The sequence below is a fragment of the Mauremys mutica genome, chromosome 5 (genome assembly GCF_020497125.1).
Source record: "Mauremys mutica isolate MM-2020 ecotype Southern chromosome 5, ASM2049712v1, whole genome shotgun sequence".
Taxonomy (NCBI): domain Eukaryota; kingdom Metazoa; phylum Chordata; order Testudines; family Geoemydidae; genus Mauremys; species Mauremys mutica.
This window is the reverse complement of record NC_059076.1, coordinates 9,842,261-9,864,506: the sequence shown is the minus strand read 5'-3', so window position 1 is coordinate 9,864,506 and position 22,246 is coordinate 9,842,261. Positions and strand designations below refer to the sequence as shown.

The window sequence follows — 22,246 nt, the reverse complement described above, 5'->3', positions numbered from 1 at the left end:
TTGAACTGCATCTAACAAATGCTTAAAACTGTGGAACACTTCTTGGATGCTGGAGTTAGATCAAACTGTCAAAAACACCTATACTTTTAAGTAGAACTGAGACTAAGGTGTTTTCTGTGAATAAAATATTCCCTTGAACACATATTAATGATTTTTCCCCCTTCCATTAAAATACTCTATAGATATAGGTAGCACAGTTCAAAGACTAGTATTTAAATGGAAATGTTCCTAACTCTTTCTGTCTTAATATACCCATAATAATATTGATGAAATACAGTTCTATTTATTGTTTATTATCTTCTAAGCATATTATTAGCTAAAGTTTGGCACAATCATCGAGCATAACACCTGTAACAGACATAAAACCTGACCTCATTGGTCAGGTTTACTTACCCCTTTACGATTTTGTGGCCCTCAGCACAGGGGACTGGACTAGATGATCTCTCAAGGTCCGTTCCAGCCCTACATTTCTATGATTCCATAAGTTATAAATTAATTTTTCAAATGTGAACTCATTCCCTAGCTTGTCAAATAAAATGATAATGAAATGTATTTTCTGTCCTTTTTGCCAGCCAACCACTGCTTTGTTGTTTTATATAGCACAGTGTTGAACTGACAATGCTAGAGTTAAGAATGGGAAAGCATTGTTGTATAGGTAAGACATCAACGGGAGCTGTTGAGTGCTAATCACTCCTGACTATCAGGCCACTCATTTAGATGTCTAACTACGCACTTATTAGACATCCGTTTTTGTAAAAGCTTGGCAAAGACTCCTGTTGTCAAGTAGGAATGACTGAGCAAGTCTGACCTGATATAAAAAGAGTTCAAATGAATCTTTATCCAAAATTTAAACTAAACTCAAAAATATTTTGTTTGTCAAAGATAAGTAATCCCTTTTCATGCCTGTCGTTTTTCATTTTGACCTGATTCTGTGCTTCCCAGTTCTGTCTGTGCTGGGAACAGAAGAGCAAAAGTACTGGGAGGGAGGATCTTCTTGTGAAATGATCAAAGTCAGAGTACTGGTTTATGAGCTGTAAAGACCTATTTTACATGACCAAGAGGTTTTGGCAGTTCACACAAATAGATCCAAAGATTTCCAGGGCCAGAAAGACCTTTAGGTTATCTAGTCTGACCTTCTGCATAACACAGATAAGCGAATTTCACCACGTTAAATAACCAAAATCAATGCTTTGAACCTAATATTTCCTCATCACTGTGGGCTTGATCCAATAATGTCAATGAAAAGATTCCATCAACTTCAATACATTTTGGATTGTGTCTTATTTTCAACATTTTGAAACTTGGGCAAAATTATTCCATTCAGGCAGAAATGTTCCTTCTATAGGGTTCAACCAAATTCATTTTATGCCTGATTTTAAAAAAAAATCCCTCCTCTTATGGAAGCTCGTCTGGTTTTATAATCCCTCCATATTCTGTTTTTATTTTTTTCATCATCTGAAGTACTTACTACCTTTTCTTATGAAACCTGAGGATGGTCATGCAAGTTGAACTATTTTCTTTTCATCTACTATATTGATCCACTTGGATATACTGATTCACCACTACATTACTCTCCATGTACACTGCTCTCTGACAGGGCCTGCCTCTGTAATGCCTTCCTGTAGCTCAAGAGGGCACTTCTCTTCCTGTTGCAGGGTCTCCAATGGTCATGTGCTGCCCCTCACCAGTCAGGTGCAGTGGTGCTCTGGCTTAGGCACACATGAGTTTGATCTTGTCCTGGATATTCAAGTGGAGAAATTAAAGGAATACTACAAATGGGCAAACCAATCATTGGTTAAACAGGGGATCCTTGGGTTTAGAGAGGTTATTTTAGCTATGTAGTTGGCACTAGTGTGACCACTGCTGGATACTGTATCCAGTTTTTGTGCCCACAGTTCAAGATGGGGATTGATGAATTGGAGAGGGTTCAAAGAAGAGCCACAAGAATGATTAAGGGTTTAGAAAAATGTCTTATAGTGTTAGACTATTTAGCTTAATAAAGAGATGGTTAAGGGGCGACTTGATTAAACTCTATAGCTACCTGCATGGGGAACAAATATTTAATAATGAGATCTTCAGTCTAGCAGAGAAAGGTATAACATGAGTCAATGGCTAGAAAATGAAGCTAGCCAAATTCAGACTGGAAATAAAGTGTACATTTTTAACAGTGGGAACAATAAGCTATTGGAACAAGGGTCATGATGGATTCCCCATCACTGACAGTTTTTTAAAATCAAAATTGCTTGTTTGTTCTAAAAGATCTGCTCTAGAAATTATGTTGGGAAAGGTACATCACGGTAGCATTTAATTTCAGAAAGGGGGATTACACAAAAATGAGGAAGTTAATTAAAGAGAAATAAAAAGGTAAAGGGCACAAAGTGAAATCCTTGAAAGCTGCATGGAAACGTTTTTTTAAAACATCATAATAGAGGCTCAACTTAAATGTATACCCAAAATTAAAAAACATAGTAAGAGAGCCAAATAAGTGCTACTGTGGCTGAAGAGCAAAGTAAAAGAAACGGTGAGACGCAAAAAAGGCAACCTGTGGAACTTTAAAAAGTGGAAGTTAAATCTTAGTAAGAAAAATAGAAAGGAACATAAACTCTGGCAAGTGAAGTGTAAAAATATAATGAAGAAGGCATGGTGTGTGGTTGCTGGTGAGTATTTGCTTCAGGTTGGGGGGCTGTCTGTAAGCGAGGACAGGTATGTCTCCCAAGATCTGTGAGAGTGAAGGATCATCTTTCAGGATAGGTTGGAGAACAACTCTGACATCATAATCAAAAAGGCTGACAAAGGAGGTGCTGTCATCATCATGAATAAGTTGGAATATGAACAAGAGGCTGCTAGGCAGCTCTCTAGCGTCACATTCTACAGGCCATTACAGACAGCCCCCCAACCGGAAGCAAATACTCACCAGCAACCACACACCATACAACAAAAACACTAACCCAGGAACTTAGCCTTGCAACAGACCCCGCTGCCAACTCTGTCCACATATCTATTCAAGTGACACCATCATAGGAACTAATCACATCAGCCCACTATCAGAGGCTCGTTCACCTGCACATCTACCAACGTGATATATGCCATCATGTGCCAGCAATGCCCCTCTGCCATGTACATTGGCCAAACCAAGCAGTCTCTCTAACCACTCAGTGACAGACGTTAAGGTGGCAATTTTGCAACAGAAAAGGTTCAAAAACAGACTCCAACGAGAAGCTGCTGAACTTGAATTAATATGCAAACTAGATACCATTAACTTAGGTTTTAACAGAGACTCGGTCATTACACTAATTGAATCTATTTCCCCATGTTAAAGTATCATCACACCTTCGTGTCAACTGTCCGAAATGGGCCATCTTGATTATCACTTCTATAGTTTTTCTCCCCTGCTGATAATAGCTTCTCTTAATTAATTAGCCTCTTACAGTTGGTATGGGTACCTCCACCTTTTCATGTTCTCTGTATGTATAAATATCTTCTTACTGTATGTTCCATTCTATGCATCCGATGAAGTGAGCTGTAGCCCACGAAAGCTTATGCTCAATTAAATTTGTTAGTCTCTAAAGTGCCACAAGTACTCCTCATTCTTTTTAAAATGTCAGAATTTCACATGGGATAGAAATTGTCCTTTCCATTTTCTGACCAGTTCTAGGCAGATGTCCTCTTGAAGGCCCGGAGTCAGCAAACCTTAGAGTCATTGCCCTGGTTCTGGGAAACCGCAGCTGCGCATTGACCCTTACTCAATCTGGAATTGTTATCATGGAGCTGGCTATGACATCACTTAATATGGTCCCTAGTGTTCTGTCTGATACCCTTGATAATAAGGGCAAATGATTCTTTCTGAACGGACCATCAACTACTGGGTGCAAAAGTTTATGTACATGTGTAACAGTCATTTCTGCAAAGGGGTGGAAAGGCGACGTGTCTGGCCTGCAAGATTAACTATTTTGCCCACAGGTGTCATAACAGAAACCTGAGAGGGATAATTATATGTAGCACAGTTCTTCTCTACCGCAGGTGGCTGTGTGGCAAATATCAGCGAAGGAAGCTACCCTGGGCTGACTGTGCTAAGGTGTGGGTATCAGAAGAGGAATGTCCAGTTGTGGGAGATTTTGCAAGAGGTGAAGCAGAGGAAGCCTTGAACAAACAGCAGATGGCATATGGACACTGTGCTAGCTTATAATCATCACCTACTAGTCCTAAGGGAGTCTTTGTGACAGAATTGGAAACTGGATGGATCTGTGTTTTCTTTATTATCCTGTCTTTTGCCCCCTTGTTGCGATTTTGCTTTTAGCCACCAGCTGGCAGTGATCCTCTCCAGAGCATTGTGGCTTAAATTATGAAATAGAAGGAATCTGTTTACCAGGAGCCACTGGTCAATGCAAACCTGCAGTTTGTGAGCCTTCTGCCTTTATTAATAACTCTGCTTACCCAGAGCCACACTGCAGTGGTGCTTTTGGGCCAGAAACCACGGTGTCAGCTTGTAAAGAGGCAATATGATTGTGATTTTATTTTGGTCTCTTCACACTTGTGAGACTTGATAACAAGCAACTCAGGCAGGCAGCTGGCCTGAGACGTGTCTCTGCATGAGCAAAAGAATGGCTCCATTCAGAGAGCAAGGCACAAGTCATTCCCTCTCATCGGTAAATAAGTGCTGTGGTAGTGGGAAAAACAACATTTACACTCCCACTTTCCCTTGATTTCAGCCTTGGGGCTATAGCCTCCTATAAATTCCACAGGGCAGATCTGCAATAAGTGGTAGATACATGGAGTTTCTGGTTTGAACAGGAGAAATGTGTCAGATGGGATTTCACAGCAGGGGCAGTATTAAGGCACAGGCCAGCCTTAAGTGCCTGATGGGGCAAAAATCATTGTCACGGGTGGTTCTGGGTAAATGTCGTCAGTATTAAGGTGCCAGCTTCTGGAGTCTTGTGATTACATCACAATCGCAGCTTTCCTTTTAAAAAGGGTGAGTTTCTGTCCTTTGTGGTTGTTCAGAACAGCTTGAAAATGCCTCTCCCACCACACCCATGGAATCCATGCAGTAGCGTGTGCTTGAATCTGCAAAGAGCATCACACAATAGCTCTGAGAGGGGAAACTGGCCCATTAATCATAATGTGGTGTGACCTCCATGACCCACTGCTCCTAGGGGCTCTTCCCACTGAGCACTGTGTATGTGGTAGAAGGAATAGTGTGCTGTGAACCTAACTCATCCACCTATGCAGACATAGCTAGCGCAAGTCCTGGTGGGCCCGCTTGCTCCCCCCTGCTGCTTCCTGTAGGAAAAAAACCACCTACACCACTGTCCTTGCCTCTCAGGGGTGGCAGGAAGGGGTCTGCCACCACCACTTCCAGGGGGATAGGGCTAAGGGGGTAAGGACACTGGGGAGTGGGTCTCATGTGTTGTGCTTGAATTCCCTAATCCAGCCCTGCTCTCAGCCTACAGAATGGGCCTGGTTGCACCAAAAGGAGGGTTTATCCTACCACACCACTCAGAAGTATTCTGCACCCTCCACTTTTGTGGCAATACAGGCATGTCTTGCAGGAAAGATTGCTCACACTTGAGGTGGAGTTATTAACACCTCCTCAACCCAGGCACTGGGTGAAATGTTTGCAACACATCACAAACTCCCTGAGATTTGCAGAAAAGATCACTCAATTCTGCTTGTTTTGTCCCTTGCAATTAGATTCTGCTCATGATTAAACCACTTGACTTCCTAGCCATCTAGGCTGTTTTCCAGCTGCATGGTACTTGGACTTAATATGTGTTGTTCCATTGGACTTAATGGATTATCTTAGTGGTCCCGGTTAAATTTTTTCTCACTTTATTTGTTTGGGGAAGGTGTGGGGTAGGTGGGGGGAGGATGAAAAAATCCTTTTTAATCATCTGGAAACGTCTATGGGTACGTCTACACTACGGGATTATTCCGAATTTACATAAACCGGTTTAGTAAAACAGATTGTATAAAATCGAGTGCACGCAGCCACACTAAGCACATTAAATCAGCGGTGTGCATCCATGGTCCTAGGCTAGTGTCGATTTCTGGAGCGTTGCACTGTGGGTAGCTATTCCGTAGCTATCCCATAGTTCCCGCAGTCTCCCCCGCCCCTTGGAATTCTGGGTTGAGATCCCAGTGCCTGATGGGGCAAAAATCATTGTCGCGGGTGGTTCTGGGTAAATGTTGTCAGTCATTTCTTCCTCCGGGGAAGCAACGGCAGACAATCATTTCGCGCCCTTTTTCCCTGGATTGCCCTGGCAGACGCCATAGCATGGCAACCATGGAGCCTGTTTTGCCTCTTGTCACTGTCACCGTATTTGTACTAGATGCCGCTGACAGAGGCGATTCAGCAGCGCTACACAGCAGCATTCACTTGCTTTTGCATGATAGCAGAGATGGTTATCAGCCGTACTGTACCATTTATCATGCCATTGTAAATTGGCAATGAGATGACGGTTACCAGTCCTTTTGTGCTGCACCATCTGCTGCTGTCATAGGTGCCCCTGGCTGAGATCGGCCGGGGGCGCAAAAGACAAAAATGGGAATGACTCCCTGAGTCAATTCCTCCTTTACAGTATCTAAAAATAGAATCAGTCCAGCCTAGAATATGGGGCAAGTGTACTAGAGAACCAGTGTATCAGAGAACCAGAGAGCACAACCGCTCCATGTCAAATCCCGCAGAAATAATGAGCTGTATGCCATTCACAGGGGGTGCCCCTGCAACAACCCCACCTGTTGATTCCCTCCTCCCCCAGCCTTCCTGGGCTACCGTTGCAGTGTCCCCCCATTTGTGTGATGAAGTAATAAAGAATGCAGAAATAAGAAACAGTGACTTGTTAGTGAGATATGAGGGGAAGGCAGCCTCCAGCTGCTATGATAGGCCAGACAGGACATTAAGCAGTGTGGGGGAGAGCAGCCCAGCATCCCGCTGCTATGATAGCCCAGGCAGAACAGAATCTTTTCTTTACACATGAAGCGCGGGGGCCGATGGAGCTCAGCCCCCTGTTGCTATGATGAAGATGGTTACCAGCCGTACTGCACCATCTACCGGGAATGATCAGGAGTTTTTTACCCAGGCGCCCCTGGCCGACCTCACCGGAGGCCAGCCAGGAGCACTCACGGGCTGATGATGAGGACAGATACCAGTCCTTTTGTACTGCACCATTTGCCACAAGGCTGATGATGACGATGGATATCAGCCATATTGTACCATCAGCCACCCATGTGGGGGGGGCGAAGATGCTGCCGTTGACTGCTGCAGCATCGCGTCTATCAGCAGCATTCAGTAAACATAGGGTGACATTTAAAAGAGTCAAGAGAGGATTTTTTTCCCTTTTACTTCTGGGGGTGGGTGAGGGGGGTAAATTGACGAGCTATGCCCTGAACCACCCCGGACAATGTGTTTGACACTACAGGCATTGGGAGCTCAGCCAAGAATGCAAATGCTTTTCGGAGACTGCAGGAACTGTGGGATAGCTTGAGTCCTCAGTCCCCCCTCCCTCCCTCCATGAGTATCCATTTGATTCTTTGGCTTTCCATTATGCTTGTCACGCAGCACTGTGCTGAGTCCCTGCTGTGGCCTCTGGAGATTTTTTCAAGTGCTTTGTCATTTCGTCTTCTGATACAGATCCAGTATCTCCCATACGGTCCATGCTGGAGCTCTTTTTGGATTTGGGACTGCATCGCCACCTGTGCTGATCAGAACTCCATGCTGGGCAAACAGGAAATGAAATTCAAAAGTTCGCGGGGCTTTTCCTGTCTACCTGGCCATTGCATCCGAGTTCAGATTGCTTTCCAGAGCGGTCACAATGGTGCACTGTGGGATACCGCCCGGAGGCCAATACCATCGATTTGGGGCCACACTAACCCTAATCCGATATGGCAATACCGATATTAGCGCTACTCCTCTCGTTGGAGAGGAGTACAGAAACCAGTTTAAAGAGCCCTTTATATTGCTATAAAGGGCCTCTTAGTGTTGACGGGTGCGGCGTTAAATCGGTTTAACGCTCCTAAAACCGGTTTAAACGCGTAGTGTAGACCAGGCCTATGATGCAATTTCTGCTTTTTTTTTGGCCAAAACCAAAAATCCCCAAAGTGACAATGTCACTCCATTAAGATGAAACATGTCAGGGTTTTATTATCAAAAACCAAAAAAAGGTCAGTATTTCATTTTCAAACTATTGTTTTAAAAAGCAAACAGAACCAACCATATTGTTTTCTTTGAAGTTTTATATGAAAAAAATATATATTTCCTGATCATCTTTACGGATTAGGCTGGCTTTTTATTTAATCATAGCACTGTTTTAGACTGTCCCACATCATAACTATATGCCACAGTGATGACATGCAGAATGACTGAAAAATCTTTGCCCACCCATGTGTGGAGCTGGGGAACGAAAGGATAAGATATGCATGTGCAAGTCAAAACAGTGCACCCTGTGGCAACCGAGCTCATCTGGAGCCATTCATGGAGCTAGCTAATGGCTGAACACTGACCATTTTGCAGGGGTTGTGATGATGTGGGAAGTCCAAAAACGATTCTTCTATAACCACATCACCAACAGCCAGACCTGCCTGAAATGCTGAGAAAGAGGATGTAAAATCATTTCTGAAAGCTGGCTGGTGTCCCAGACCTTTGAGGCATTGGCCAGATATGCGCCCAAATCCCCCAGGTACAAGGAAGCTAGCCTGAATTCTGCAGCCTTGATGTTTCTCTTGGGACATGAAGCAGGTGGATCCCACTAGCTGAGAATTCTTTCATTCAAGGGATTCCCTGGGCCACGTATGCTACTTTGTGCCTATGCATCCCTCAGCACAAAGACACATCAGAGGAAGAGCAAGGGGTGGAAAGAGATAGGGGGTGAAACTCTTTGTCCTCTAGCTAGTCTATGACACTGGTGTGATTGATAGACAGCTGTGAGAATCGGCAATTAATTACAGCAGCAAGTTCCTGGGGCTACTGTAATTATACAGGGAATAGGTATCTGGTTAGCACAATAGTGGGTTAATGCCTAAGAGGTGCAACTCAGAGCCAGGTCCAAACCTTTAAGAAACACTGTACAGGCTGAATTTAAGGAGAAATAACTGGAATGGAGTCAGAACTCTGCTCCCACTAGGATCTAGTTAAATCAGGCCACTTCTCATTTGAGCTGCTTTATCAACGAGAGCAAAGTTACGCACGTGTGTTTACTGGATCCGGCCCACCGGGAGTTGATGAGAGATCAAGGGAACTGCTGTCCTACCCATCAGGTTCCCCAAGGAAACATGCCTTTGTCATGTGAACCATGGCACAATGATTCTGCTTTCGGTAGCAGCACTGACTTCTCACTCTCATTCCCATTGGAAGGGTCAAATGAATACAAGTGCAGAAGGTAACCAACAGCAACAGAGCAATGGAGCCGTCCATGCTGAATTTGGTATGGAAGGAGATGAGAGGTGGCTAACAGGATCTTGCCTTTCTCTGAAATCAGTGGAAGTATCTGATACCTGTCACCATAGATCTACTCCATCCCATCCACATCTAGTATCCCCTGACCACAAGATGGGCTACTTTGAGAGGATAAAATCCATGGATTTTTTTTTCAAGTGGGTTTTCACCTTCGATGGGTTTCTAGGATGAAAGAGGCATATATAGTCCATAGCTGCTATTGGTAATAAAAAACCTGTCCTGTCGTGTACACTACCTCGGAAGATCTCATATTGGCCACTGTTGCAGACACGATATTGGGCCAATTGGACTATTGGTCTGACCCAGAAAGGCAATTATTGTGTGTAAAACCCCACTCTTCCCAACAGGCACTTTCCTCTCTTCTGGTGCACCTGGGCTTCTTGTCAGCCCTATGCTGCTCCTCTGCCAGCATAGCCTCCTCTTCCAGCTGGAGTACAGCCTCACAGTTCCTGGGGGGAATCCCTACTGCTGTTCTGTTGGGAGAGCATTCTCAACAGGGGAGCATCCCTCACTTCCCCTGCTCCTCTCACTTTCTCCCTGGGTCCAGCTTTCCAGTATGGAGATGTCAGCAGGAAAGCTCCTCCACTGCTCCCCTGCCTTCAGCTTTCTCCAGCCCTTAGCTATGGCTCTCTGGGAAGTCAGCCAGCAACCCCCTCTTGCTGCTCCCCTGGCTCTCAACCTTCCACTGGGACTCTGACATTCCGACCCTGGCAGCTCTCACTCAGGTAGCTCCGATTCACCAGGCCTCCATCTCAACAAGCCTCTCTTTCCTCGGGGCCCTGGTGCCCTGATCCTTTATAGCCCCAGAGGCTGCCCCACTCTCTTAATCGAACAAATTGGGAGCACCTGGTCTGACACTGGGGCACTGGACCCACTTCATTCACAGGGGCCAACTCCCTGTGACACAAATCCTTCTGACTGCCTTATATGACTCCCATCAAAGTTATTAACGTAGCAACTGAGCTTCTCCCAAACCATTAATGTCTCCAGGGGTCAGAACGGGGGGAAAACATGGTGGTGCACTTCCAGGCTCTGCCCATAAAATAAGTTTCACCCATCTGAGTCCCCAAAGGAGATGCTGTTGCTGGTAGGCTGTGTAGATATTCAAAATAGGATTGAGAAACTGCTTGGCTCCCTTTTAGGCAGGGCTCCAAGATTCCCAAGCACTTGGCTTCTTGGTTGGAGGGGGAAATAGTGGTGTTACTCTCCAAAGCAGCCCACTTGTGGCACCAAAATCAGATTCAATTGGAGTAAATAGTGCAACTCTGTCACCCTCCATCGCCCTTCTTATATGACGGATTAAATAGTTAACAGCACTGACATTTAAATGATTATCACTGGGCTGCTGAGTGAACCCCTCATTGAGATGAATAGGACAGCTCACACCTCTCAGAGCTATCTTTTCAAGCTCTCTTCAGAATCACATAATGTCTCTGCATCTGTTACATTCAGGGCAGGTCTATAGTGCACTGGTGCAGCTGCACTGCTGTAGCACTTAAGCAAAGATGCTTCTACACCAACAAGAGAGCTTCTCCCATTGGTGTGGTTAATCCACTTCCCCAAGAGGCGGTAGCTATGTCAACGGGTGAAGGCCTCCTGTCCACATAACACTGCCTACATGGTGCGGGGGGTGGGGTGGGGTGGGGGGGGATAAGGTCGGTATAACTATATCAGTCAGGGATGTGAATTTTTCACAACATCATTATACCAATATAGGTCTGTAGTGTAGTCCAGACCTAAGTAGACATAGCTTCTTCACAACTTTTACAACTAGAGATTTAAAAGAGAGAGCCAGCTGAGATTGTGTAGAACAAGTTAGTAGCTGGAATAGGTGCTGGTATGGAGAATACTAGCTGTGAATATAGCCTTTCAACATGGCAGAAAAGTATCCCCCCTCTTTACTGAGGAACAGAAAACTAAGGCCCAGATCCTCAAAGGTATTTAGGTACCTAAATCTCATGGGACTAAGTAAGTAAAATATCTTTGAGGATCTGAGCCTAAGTAATTGGCTCAAAGTCATGCAGGAACACTGTAGGAGAGCAACAGACTGAACACCAATCTCCGACCTCCCACCAGCTGCCCTAACCGTAAAATTATTCTTCCTCCCCACAGCTACATGTCTTCTTCAGTAATGGTCCCTCCTCCCTCTCAGCTGATCACTAAATGTACGCACAGAATAGAGGCTGAGTAAAGAAAAACTATTTGCTTCCCCTAGGCATGTGGCCAAATGTATCAAAAATGTTCCTCCTTTTGTTTTATTGATACATAATATCAGAACAGAAGGAAACCACACTCCAGTCTGACTTAGCTCAGTAAAGGTAGATCTTTGCTCCTGGGGCTGTCTGGAACAAAACAACTGGAGTGTTGCAGGAGAAGTCTGGAGTAAATTAACTCAAGATGCAGTGAACAGACTTACCTAAATCGTCCTTCTCATACTGAAGTTTCTAGTCTGTCTCATCCAGCCTTCATTTTCCTGAGCAGTTAAAATAAAAGAAAATCATCCCATTCACCTCTTCCCAAATAGAGATTTCCAAAAGCAAACCAAGGTTAACAACTTGACAAATACTTTTCTATTGCTGTAAGTCAAAACCAAAGTGTCTATATTAAATTGCATTGGCCAATAATCTGATAACCAGGAGATTGAATTTCTTAGCCAATAGTTCTTGATGCTTCTGAGTAATTGAGTCTTTGTCACTTCATCACAAAATAAATGCTACTGTATTTTAATGAAAGGGCTAATTTCAGGTTGAATAACACAAGGCAGTTGATATCTCCATTGTAATAATTGTGATGCATAATTCCATTTCCCCTTCTTAAAAAAGAAGAAAAAAAACCACACCTGTTTGTCACACAAAGAAACATTCGTTGTTTCCACAGTTTTGCAAGAAAAATGGTACTGACACTAAGTCACAGGCATGAGACATTACTCACATTCAACTTTAAAATCAGGCATATCCAAAATATTCTCTCTTAATTTGCATGTCCCTTGATCTATTAGAGTGTGACTGAGGCAAGAAAGGAAATTAAGTCAGAGATAGATTTCCTTCCCATTAAAATATAATAGAGACAGAAGGCTTCATCCTTCACTCTCTTGCACTAGTTTTATACTAGGGTTACTGCGCTGGCTATAGCAGTGCAAAGCAGGAATATAACAATGACAAATCATACCCACAGGTTTATAGGACAGATTCTCTCTCTTTGTTCCAGCCATTTTCAAAGCTCAGATGGTACCAAGTGGCAAAACCGGCTCTAACTGGCACATTGAGTATTGTCTATGCTGGGGAAGCTCTCAGCTGACATAAAGCACTGAAATCAACTCCTGCACCAACTGTTTTTCCTATCGTAGCATAATTGGTTGAGGGAATGCTAGACTCTGAACTACACCCATTCACAACTGGTGTATGGTCCATAGGGACCTTGGCTCACTGGTGAAAATTAGAGTTGCCCCTAAACTGCTCTGATTTATGCTAATGGACTGGGACCAGTGCTGGTGCAGCATGGGAATCAGGGAGGCATAACTTGCCCTTTAACAGATCTCAGCAGATGATAGAATCCGGCCTGTGTATTTGTTCTTGTTTAAATCTCTTTATGGAGCTTCCGAGTTCCTTCCAGGTTAACCCTGTATCTCAAGCCTTTATGTAGTCCACCAGCTATTTCATAAATTATGGTGGATTTAGTGCTCTATGTACAGTCCAGATTAAGTGCCGTTTTAGCTATAGAATTTAGAGATGGGAAAAGTCTGTTAGATTACTGAGTCCATTTTCCTGCTGCCACAGGATTAATTGTACTCCACAGATGCAGGATGAGTCCAATAAAACTACCCTAGATTACCTACTGAAAGAGCGAGAAGAATTGAGTTCATTGTAGAACTCCTCTACCCCATGTTAAGGGTGAGATAAAGAACCACTGTAGTCAATGGGAGATCAGTGGAGCAGGATTGGGTCTGCATTGAGGTAGTGTAAGAGTCCCAGTGATCATTCACAAGGTATGCAGACAAGGCTTTGTGGGGAGTACAGGAAGTAGTGAAAGAGACTTGGGGGAATTGTAGGTCCTGACTCTCCAGTAAGATCTGCTTGGGGAGGGTCCAGAATCCATTTCAGACTCAGGGTTGCGGGTAGTTAGATGTTTGCAGCCCAGTTCAAGAAAGCATTTAAGGGCCTGGCTTTTTAGCATAAGCTTCAGTGACCTTCTTGAATAGGGATGATTTCCTGAATCAGGGCCCTGGGTCGGAATTTTGCCAGGTCACCAAAGCTAATACCCCTTCACATATCCCTTACCCATTGCGATTCAGAGGCACACTGCAGGATGCATACCCTTTGCCTCCAATGGATTGTCAGTCTCTATCACTGTGCTCCTCTTTTGCAAGAATTCTGAGCTCTGTTGCTAAAGCCTCCAAGGGGTTAAATTGCTGATATGTATGGCAGAGTTTAAAAATGTCAGCAGCAAAACCCACATCGTTCTTATGTGTGTGTATGTATGTGTGTGTATGTGTGTGTGCGTGCACATTAGGATTTAAATATGCATGCCAAAAATAAAACGCAGTATATTGAACAAAGAAATGATAGGTTTCTTAAGATAGATCAATCTTTCCATTTTTGAAAGAAAATGGTGAAATCAGCAGCACCTGCAAAAGCAGTAAACAGGGAAAGTAGAAGAATCGTGGATAATTAATACCCATCAGACAAAGAAATATATGATAGAAAATATATTCTCAGCTGGTATAAATTAGCTTAGATCTATTGATTTTGAAGGAGCAAGGAGCAATACTCATTTTCATCACCTGAAGATCTCAGTCAATGTGATTTCACATAGATATATATAAAATTGGGGGTAGTCAATAGGAGGACCTTAGGCCAAAAATCCAGACCGTCAGATGCTTTTGAACAGACCCCAATATCTTTTTATTTACTTATTATTATCATTATTGTTATTATTTTTCAAAATTATTTTCTCTGGGATCTGGACCTTGACCAGGGGCGGCTCTAGGAATTCCGCCGCCCCAAGCAGGGCGGCACGCCGTGGGGCGCGCTCTGGTGGTCGCCGGTCCCGCGGCTCCAGGGGACCTCCTGCAGATGTGCCTGTGGTGGGTCCGCTGGTCCCGCGGCTCCGGTGGACCTCCCGCAGGCATGCCTGCGGATGCTCCACCGGAGCTGCGGGACCAGTGCCGCCCTCCCGGCAAAATGCCGCCCCAAGCGCGCGCTTGGCGCGCTGGGGTCTGGAGCCGGCCCTGACCTTGACTATACCTTGACCAAGAAATTTGGACCTTAACAAAAAAGAATTGACTACCCCTTATCTGGGAGATTATTGTTTCAAAGTATGGAGATGGTGGAGCATAAACTAATTGTCATATTTTGTTTATTAATTATTTTAAACAAACTATGATTATTGTGCATACAGATTCCTTACAGAGCTAATATAATTAAAATACAATAAAACATTTACACACATTTTCTTATCATTCAAACAAATAAAATCAATCCATTTGAAAGGTCACTAAAGATACTTAAAGGCATAAAGTTCAGAACAAAAATTGCCGTATGATCAAGGGTTCCAAAAATGCTGCTATAGCTGATGCTGGTTGTTGCCAGTATAGAAATATTTGCAAAAACACTTTCCATTTTGTCTCAAATACACAACTTTCTGAAATATTCCTTTTGGGGACTGAAATGTTCTCTGTTTGACATTTACTCAGAGGTGAATATTCCCAGGAAGTCTGAACAAAATTTCTTTCTCCAATTGTTAGTTATATATCTATATATATATGGGGTCGGGGGGAATCTCATTTTCAAACAATCCCCACCCTCAACTTGCAGCTCATACAGAAATGACTGACATTTTTAATTTGGCATGCAAGGGGTTTGGGGTGGAGGCTGACAGCTTGTGACCCCCCATGTAATAACCACATGACCCCTTGAGGGGTCCTGATCCCCAATTTTAGAACCCCTGCATTAGTGTATAGCTACACTGCAACTGAAAACCTGTAGCTGGCCCTTGGCCAGCTTACTTGGGCTCAGGATAAGGAGCTGTTTAACTGCTGCATAGTCTGGACTGTAGGACTCGGAGGGTCCAAAGCTCAGGCAGTAGCCTGAATATCTAACCTGCAATTCAACAGCCCCAGAGCCACTTGGGGCTATCTGATTGCAGCATAGACTACTCAGAGGCAAATTGGAGTTTTCCTGCTTTGCTGGTGTGTTCCCCCCCTTTCAGGAAGTCTCAATAAATTTCCCAATCAGATAACAGCATAATAACCTACTATACACCCCTCAAACACAGCCGCCCAAGAGGTGGAATTGAACCACTCTGTTGCTAGACAGCTACAGGTTTGAAGCCTGCACCCCAGACCACTGAGGATCACCTGGGCAAAGAAAAAAGGTAACACCTAAATATATAAAGCACCTCATAGATGAATTCTTCACAGTGAGGGTTATGTAACACATTGGGGGTGGGGGGAACTGCCTCTGTTTCTGAGTGTAATGTGGCCAGTTGGTTTCATCTTTCTAAAAGAGGTTTATTTTCTCCTATGAGGACTTAGCAGACTGGCTGGCTGAATAAGGAAAACATAAGCTCCCATTTGCATCCAGCGCAGATACAAAGGATCCTGGGAGACTGATCAGCTGCCACACTATATCCTTATCCAGAATTACAGGGCTTGATATAGTACCTTTGGGAAGACATCAGTGCAGTTTCTCAAAATGGGATGTTACAGATTTAAAGGGGCCAGGCATTGCCAAAATGTTTTGAGATCACATTTCCACACAGAGAACCCTTTCTTGATTAATGGCTTCTCCAGCCCTCTGCAACAAGCCAGAGGGGGCCACTGTGACCACTTCTTAAAGGCTCCGTGTTCTGTTCTATCCTATGTTTCCCTTCAGGCTGGGGTGCAGGTGACTTTGTATGTTCCTTTTCACAGAGAAAGCATCTCAACAAGGAGGAAAGAATTAACAGCCACAAAGCGTGACAGTTGGCTCCTCAGAAATGCCCAGGAAGAGATGAAATGCCTTATCTAGGTTACAGAAGAAACCTGTGCCAAGAGCAGGTGTCACACTAAGATGTCCTATTCCATTGCTTTAGCACAGACAACAGCCTTCCTCTTGGCTGGAAGCTTTATAAGGAAAGAGCATGACAATTGTCATCTAAGCACTGAACCCCTGCTAGTCAGAGCTGAGCTTAAAAACTGTGACAGCTTGAACTCAAGAGGGAGGTTTTGCAGAGACAGACATCAAATACATATAGTCTACTGAGGACTACTGCTTGAGTCAGAGTGACCACACTTGACAGCAAAAAACAGGGGCTTTAACCCTGCTGCTGTTGTCACTGTCTATCTTTCTGGCAGAAGAGTTCCTAGATTCATAGATTTTGAAGGCCCAATGGGACCATTGAGATTGTCTAATCAAAGCTTTTGTATCCTGGGAACAGCACTGGTTTCCCTCACAAAAAATCTCCCAAGTTCCAAGGAGGCAGAGCAAAATGAAGGGGCCACCAGCCCTGACTTGCAAAGATGATGTGGAACAAACTCAGAGCCTTGTGGATTGGGCACGGAAGGGAACACCTCACGCACGCTAAGCAGCTCACACTTCTAGTCTGGGATTTCCACTTGGATCCCTCAAAAGGATGATCCTGTGGCAAACCAAAGTCATGCTGGGACGAGATTTCCTCTGCCTTGAACTAGAAGACAATGGCCGACAGGACAGGACATGCTCTGTCTATGCTCTCAGTTCACAAAGAATAATGTTTTCCCTATCTCTCAGTGTGATTCAAAATGCTACACTGTTTGTTGCCTAATCTACAGGCTGCTGTGTCCTGTTCAATGCTCCAAGCATCAGTTTCTTCCCATCAATGAAGGACCCAACAGGACTCCCTTCCCACTGAGTTACAGGAGATTTTAGAGTTCTCCCCTTAAAAATGAAAATGCTTCCTAATGGGTGGGGAGGACAAGCTCAAAGAAAGACTGGCCATCACCACAACTGCCTCCAAGAGGTGGAATTGAGCCACTCTGGTATTAGACAGCTAGAGGTTTAAAGCCTATACCCCAAACCACTTAGGAACACATAGGTAACAAACTAGACCCTGCACAAAACTATCTAAAGGACAGCAGAGACACACTCTGCACTGAGGGCTATGTGACCCAGGTAAGAAGGGAGTGCTCTGCCTCTTTGCTGTGTGTATAATTGCCAGTTGGTATCATCTCTCCAAAGCAAGTTTCTATGGGAGAACAAAAGAGGAGAGTGGAAGGGTCAGCTGATTGAGGAAAGGGTAGAGTATCATTTGCACCATGCGTGATGATAATGGAGATATTGAAAACTCTGCCATACTTCCTCCTTATCAAACACCAAACTGTCTGGCTCAGTAGCTTCAGTCAGAGATCAGGGCAGTTTTGCATTTTCAAAAGAGTGGTACACTGCAGATTTAATAGGGCCAAGAACTGATAGCTGTTTCTCAGAGAACAATTCCCCAGCTGGCCAGAAATGAAAACAAAAACAAACAAACAAAAAAACCCTAAACTAATTAGAATAGTGTAAAATGGATTCTCCATTCTCTAGCAGAAAATGTGCTTTGTGAGTTGATCTGGTCTGAAAACTGATGTTCCATCCCGCAATATGCAAAGCATGCTGTCACATAGTTCAGTAATTAGGCCACTCTCCTGCAGCTGCAACATAGAAAAGACCCAAGTTGAATGGTTTCCTCCCAGCAGGTAGAAGGGTCCATTCAACCTGGGCCTTCCCAACTTCCAGCTGAGTGCCCCAACCTCGGACTAATGCTTAAAGATAGGCAGCACCACCACCAGACCCAAGACAAACTGTTCTTCAGAACTGCCAGGGAACCAAAAAAATCCCAATTACCTGCCTAACTCTACTCGAGTCCTGCTCTACTCCTGAAGCCACAAGGTTGATTTCCCATGCTAACAGTCATCTAGGAAGAAAACCCATACAATTTCTGGTAAGCAGCAAAGAATCCTGTGGCACCTTATATATATAATCCTGTGGCACCATGAGCTTTCGTGGGTGAATACCCACTTCTTCGGATGCATCCGAAGAAGTGGATATTCACCCACGAAAGCTCATGCTGCAAAACGTCTGTTAGTCTATAAGGTGCCACAGGATTCTTTGCTGCTTCTACAGAACCAGACTAACACGGCTACCCCTCTGATACTTGAGTTTCTGGTAAGGGTTTCCTAAGGTTACTCCTGAAAAGATTTCTTGTGTGCCAGTGTCAAGCCAAGAGAAGGATCCCTCCACCTCAGAGTCAAATAATCTGGACCAATGGCAGATACGACAACTCACCTTCAGTCTGCCGGGGCATTGAATGTGTTGTTTAATAACCCTCAAAGATGCATGAAATTCGACACTGTGCTTTACTGCCTGCTCTACAAATTTTCTCTTTGGATGCACAATAATCATCTTTATATACACGCTCACACACAGGATTGTTTCATTTCCCATCCCAATAGGGGGCAGTTGATTGTGGAATGTTACACTTACTACAGCAGGGGTGGCCAACCTGAGCCTGAGAAGGAGCCAGAATTTACCAATGTACATTGCCAAAGAGCCACAGTAATACGGCAGCAGCCCCCCCAGCAGCCTCCCAACCGCCCCAAGAACCTCATAGACTCATAGAAAATCAGGGTTGGAAGGGACCTCAGGAGGTCATCTAGTCCAACTAACTGCTCAAAGCAGGACCAATTCCCAACTAAATCATCCCAGACAGGGCTTTGTCAAGCCTGACCTTAAAAACCTCTAAGGAAGGAGATTCCACCACCTCCCTAGGTAACCCATTCCAGTGTTTCACTATCCTCCGAGTGAAAAAGTTTTTTCCTAATATCCAACCTACACCTCCCACACTGCAACTTGAGACCATTACCTCTTGTTCTGTCATCTGCCACCACTGAGAACAATCTAGATCCATCCTCTTTTGAACCCCCTTACAGGTAATTGGAAGCAGCTGTCAAATCCCCCCTCATTCTTCTCTTCTGCAGACTAAACAATCCCAGTTCCCTCCGCCTCTCCTCATAAGTCATGTGCTCCAGCCCCCTAATCATTTTTGTTGCCTTCCGCTGGACTCTTTCCAATTTTTCTACATCCTTCGTGTAGTGTGGGGCCCAAAACTGGACACAGTACTCCAGATGAGGCCTCACCAGTGCTGAGTAGAGGGGAATGACCACATCCCTCGATCTGCTGGCAATGCCCCTACTTATACAGCCCCAAATGCTATTAGCCTTCTTGGCAACAAGGGCACACTGTTGACTCATATCCAGCTTCTCATCCACTGTAAACTCTAGGTTCTTTTCTGCAGAACTGCTGCCTAGCCCCTCGGTCCTTAGTCTGTAGCAGCTCCTGCCTGCCAGCAGCCCTGCCGATCAGCACCTCCCACTCCCTCCCCGTGCCTCCTGTCTGCCATGATCAGCTGTTTCACAGTATACAGGAGGCTCTGGGGTGGAGAGGGGAGGAGAAAGGGTGCAGCAGGCTCAGGGGAGGGGACCTTGGGGTAAGGGGAGGAGTGGGGGCAGGGCCTGGGATTGAGCAGTGGAAAGTTGGCACCTGTAGCTCCAGCCCTGGAGTCAGTACCTATGCAAGGAGCTGCATATTAACTTCTGAAGAGCTGCATGTGGCTCCGGAGCCACAGGTTGGCCACCTCTGTCCTAGAGAAAGAGTTTAGAACAGAACAAAGGAACTGCAGGCAGTACAAGTGGACCCTCACATACACCCAGGGGGGGGAATTGAACCACTCTGTTGCTAGACAGCTACAGGTGTGAAGCCTGCACCCCGGACCACTCAGGGTCCCCAAGACAAGGAAGCACAGCCCACCCTGACCTATAAAAAGCACTGATAACCATCGCTATCTACAGGGAGGGTCGTGCAAGGCTTGTGGAAAGAAACTATCCTGCACCTGCGCTGATTGAATATCTCACAGTTGGACTCACCCCTTGAAAACAGGTTTCCTTTCTCCTATGAGGAAAAAGTAGAAGGGTTGTCTAACTGTGGAACGAGTAGGCACTTGTTTCTCTAAAGCCAAGTGACAAAGGATCTGGGCATACTGCACAACGTCCATGCTCTCCCCTATTCCTATATTAAACTGTGTGATACACATGCTGGCTAGAGTCAGAGATGAGTGCAGATTTTACAATGTGGCAACATTACAGTTTAATACTGTCCGGGAGCTAATTCTCATGCACAGCACTGTTCAAATTGGTCAGAAAAGCCTGATATTAAACCAGTGATGAATGGGATAAAATGGCTTCTTCATTCATTACCCTGCAATTAGCAGGAAAAAAAATGTTTCGTGAGCCCTTATTAAAGGCCTTGTGTTGAATTGTTTATTGAAATACAAATAGGTGCCCTTCATTGTAGCATGTGACTTCTTTACAATGATTACAGAATTTATCATCATATGATCCATCTGTAGTGGGAAAATATTAGAATATCCCTTTTAGAGAGAAGGGATACAGATTCCGACCGATTAAAAACTTGCATTGATTACAGACGCAACTTGTTCCGCTGACAGATGTCAAGCAAAGAGATCCCATTCCACTACCTTGGGAAAAGCACCAGTTCTTCCCTCGGCTGAAAGCTTTGCTAGAAAAATATCTTCTTAATGGCTGCCATCACACTTACTGAGATAACTGGACCTACAAGTTACCCAAATTGTCAGCTCAACTGTAGAAAGCAATTGAAAGTTTAGACAGTGTCACAATAACCTTTAATAATAAATGTTGAAGGGAAAAGGTGAAAAGGGGAGACAGACAGCCTGAATGAGTCCAGACAAAAAGGCCTCCTGATATAACTTAAGGACTGTGTTAAGATCATGGCTGGGAAACAAGAAAAGTGTGGAACTAAAAAAATGGACCAAAAATGTGCAGAAATTAGGCTGAACCAATGAACAAAATAATGAGGGGATGGGCTATTCCACCCATCACCCCTTTGAGGGCTTCTTAAAGAAAGAAAGAAAGAAAGAAAGACTTGGTGGTGGGAGGGGATATGGATGGATGAAGGAAGAAGCTGTCTGTCAACCACCACTGCAGGAAGCTTTACAATCATGGCTGCCACCCTTGCTGTTACCTGGGATCCAGCGTGACACCATTGTCCTTTCCTTGTGCTAATCCTGAGAAATGTCCTGACCAGACTGGGCCAGAGAGAGGGAGGGAGATGACATCACTGCACACACACACAGCCCTCAATACGAGCTTGTCAGGTCTCAAAGTGGCTTAACGAGACAATGAGTCAGACCTGTGTTTCTCCAGCAATCAGGTTGCAAGTGAAAGTCAACCCCAGAGGCAGAACCTCAGTTTCTATCTTTGCTGTTCTTTGTTTTTTCTCTCTTGTGTGGGTCTTGTTTTGTGTTTTTGGAAAAGGGACCAGACCTTAATAACAACAACCGCTTCAGCCCGTCTCCTCTAACATTTTTTCCTCCCCCCCCAAAAAAAGAACAGCTATAACACTGTAAGAAATGTGGGGGTTGGGGAGAGGTCATTCCTTCTAAAAACGTGATTTTTAATGGCATGTTTGCCATGGTACTAAGCAGGCTGAGGTCTCTGTATAAAAAACTCTCAACTTTGTTGATGGTTGTGTTAACTTTTCAGGCCTTTTATTCCATGTAATTTAATACTCCATACCAAACATCTGCTACCAAATTTATGTCCTCTTCAACCAGGAAGTCAGGCAACTATAGCACGAGCTAACTTTCCAAACTCCTCAACACTTTCCTCAAAAAGTCTCCTCCTCTGTGGACTGGCCCCAGCTGGGACACAGACATGCTGAGCAGTGGGTTAGAAAAGTTCCCAATTTCCACTCAGGATTTCCT

The 22,246-nt window shown here is 44.5% G+C and overlaps 2 non-coding genes across 2 annotated transcripts; both read right to left on the bottom strand.

Moving 5' to 3' along the window:
• Positions 1–15,725: 15,725 nt before the first annotated feature.
• TRNASTOP-UCA lies at positions 15,726–15,812 on the bottom strand. The gene has a single exon. It is a non-coding gene; the product is annotated as a tRNA-Sec (tRNA).
• A 4,337-nt stretch (positions 15,813–20,149) lies between these two features.
• Positions 20,150–20,236, bottom strand: TRNASTOP-UCA. Its single transcript has one exon. It is a non-coding gene; the product is annotated as a tRNA-Sec (tRNA).
• Positions 20,237–22,246: the final 2,010 nt, after the last annotated feature.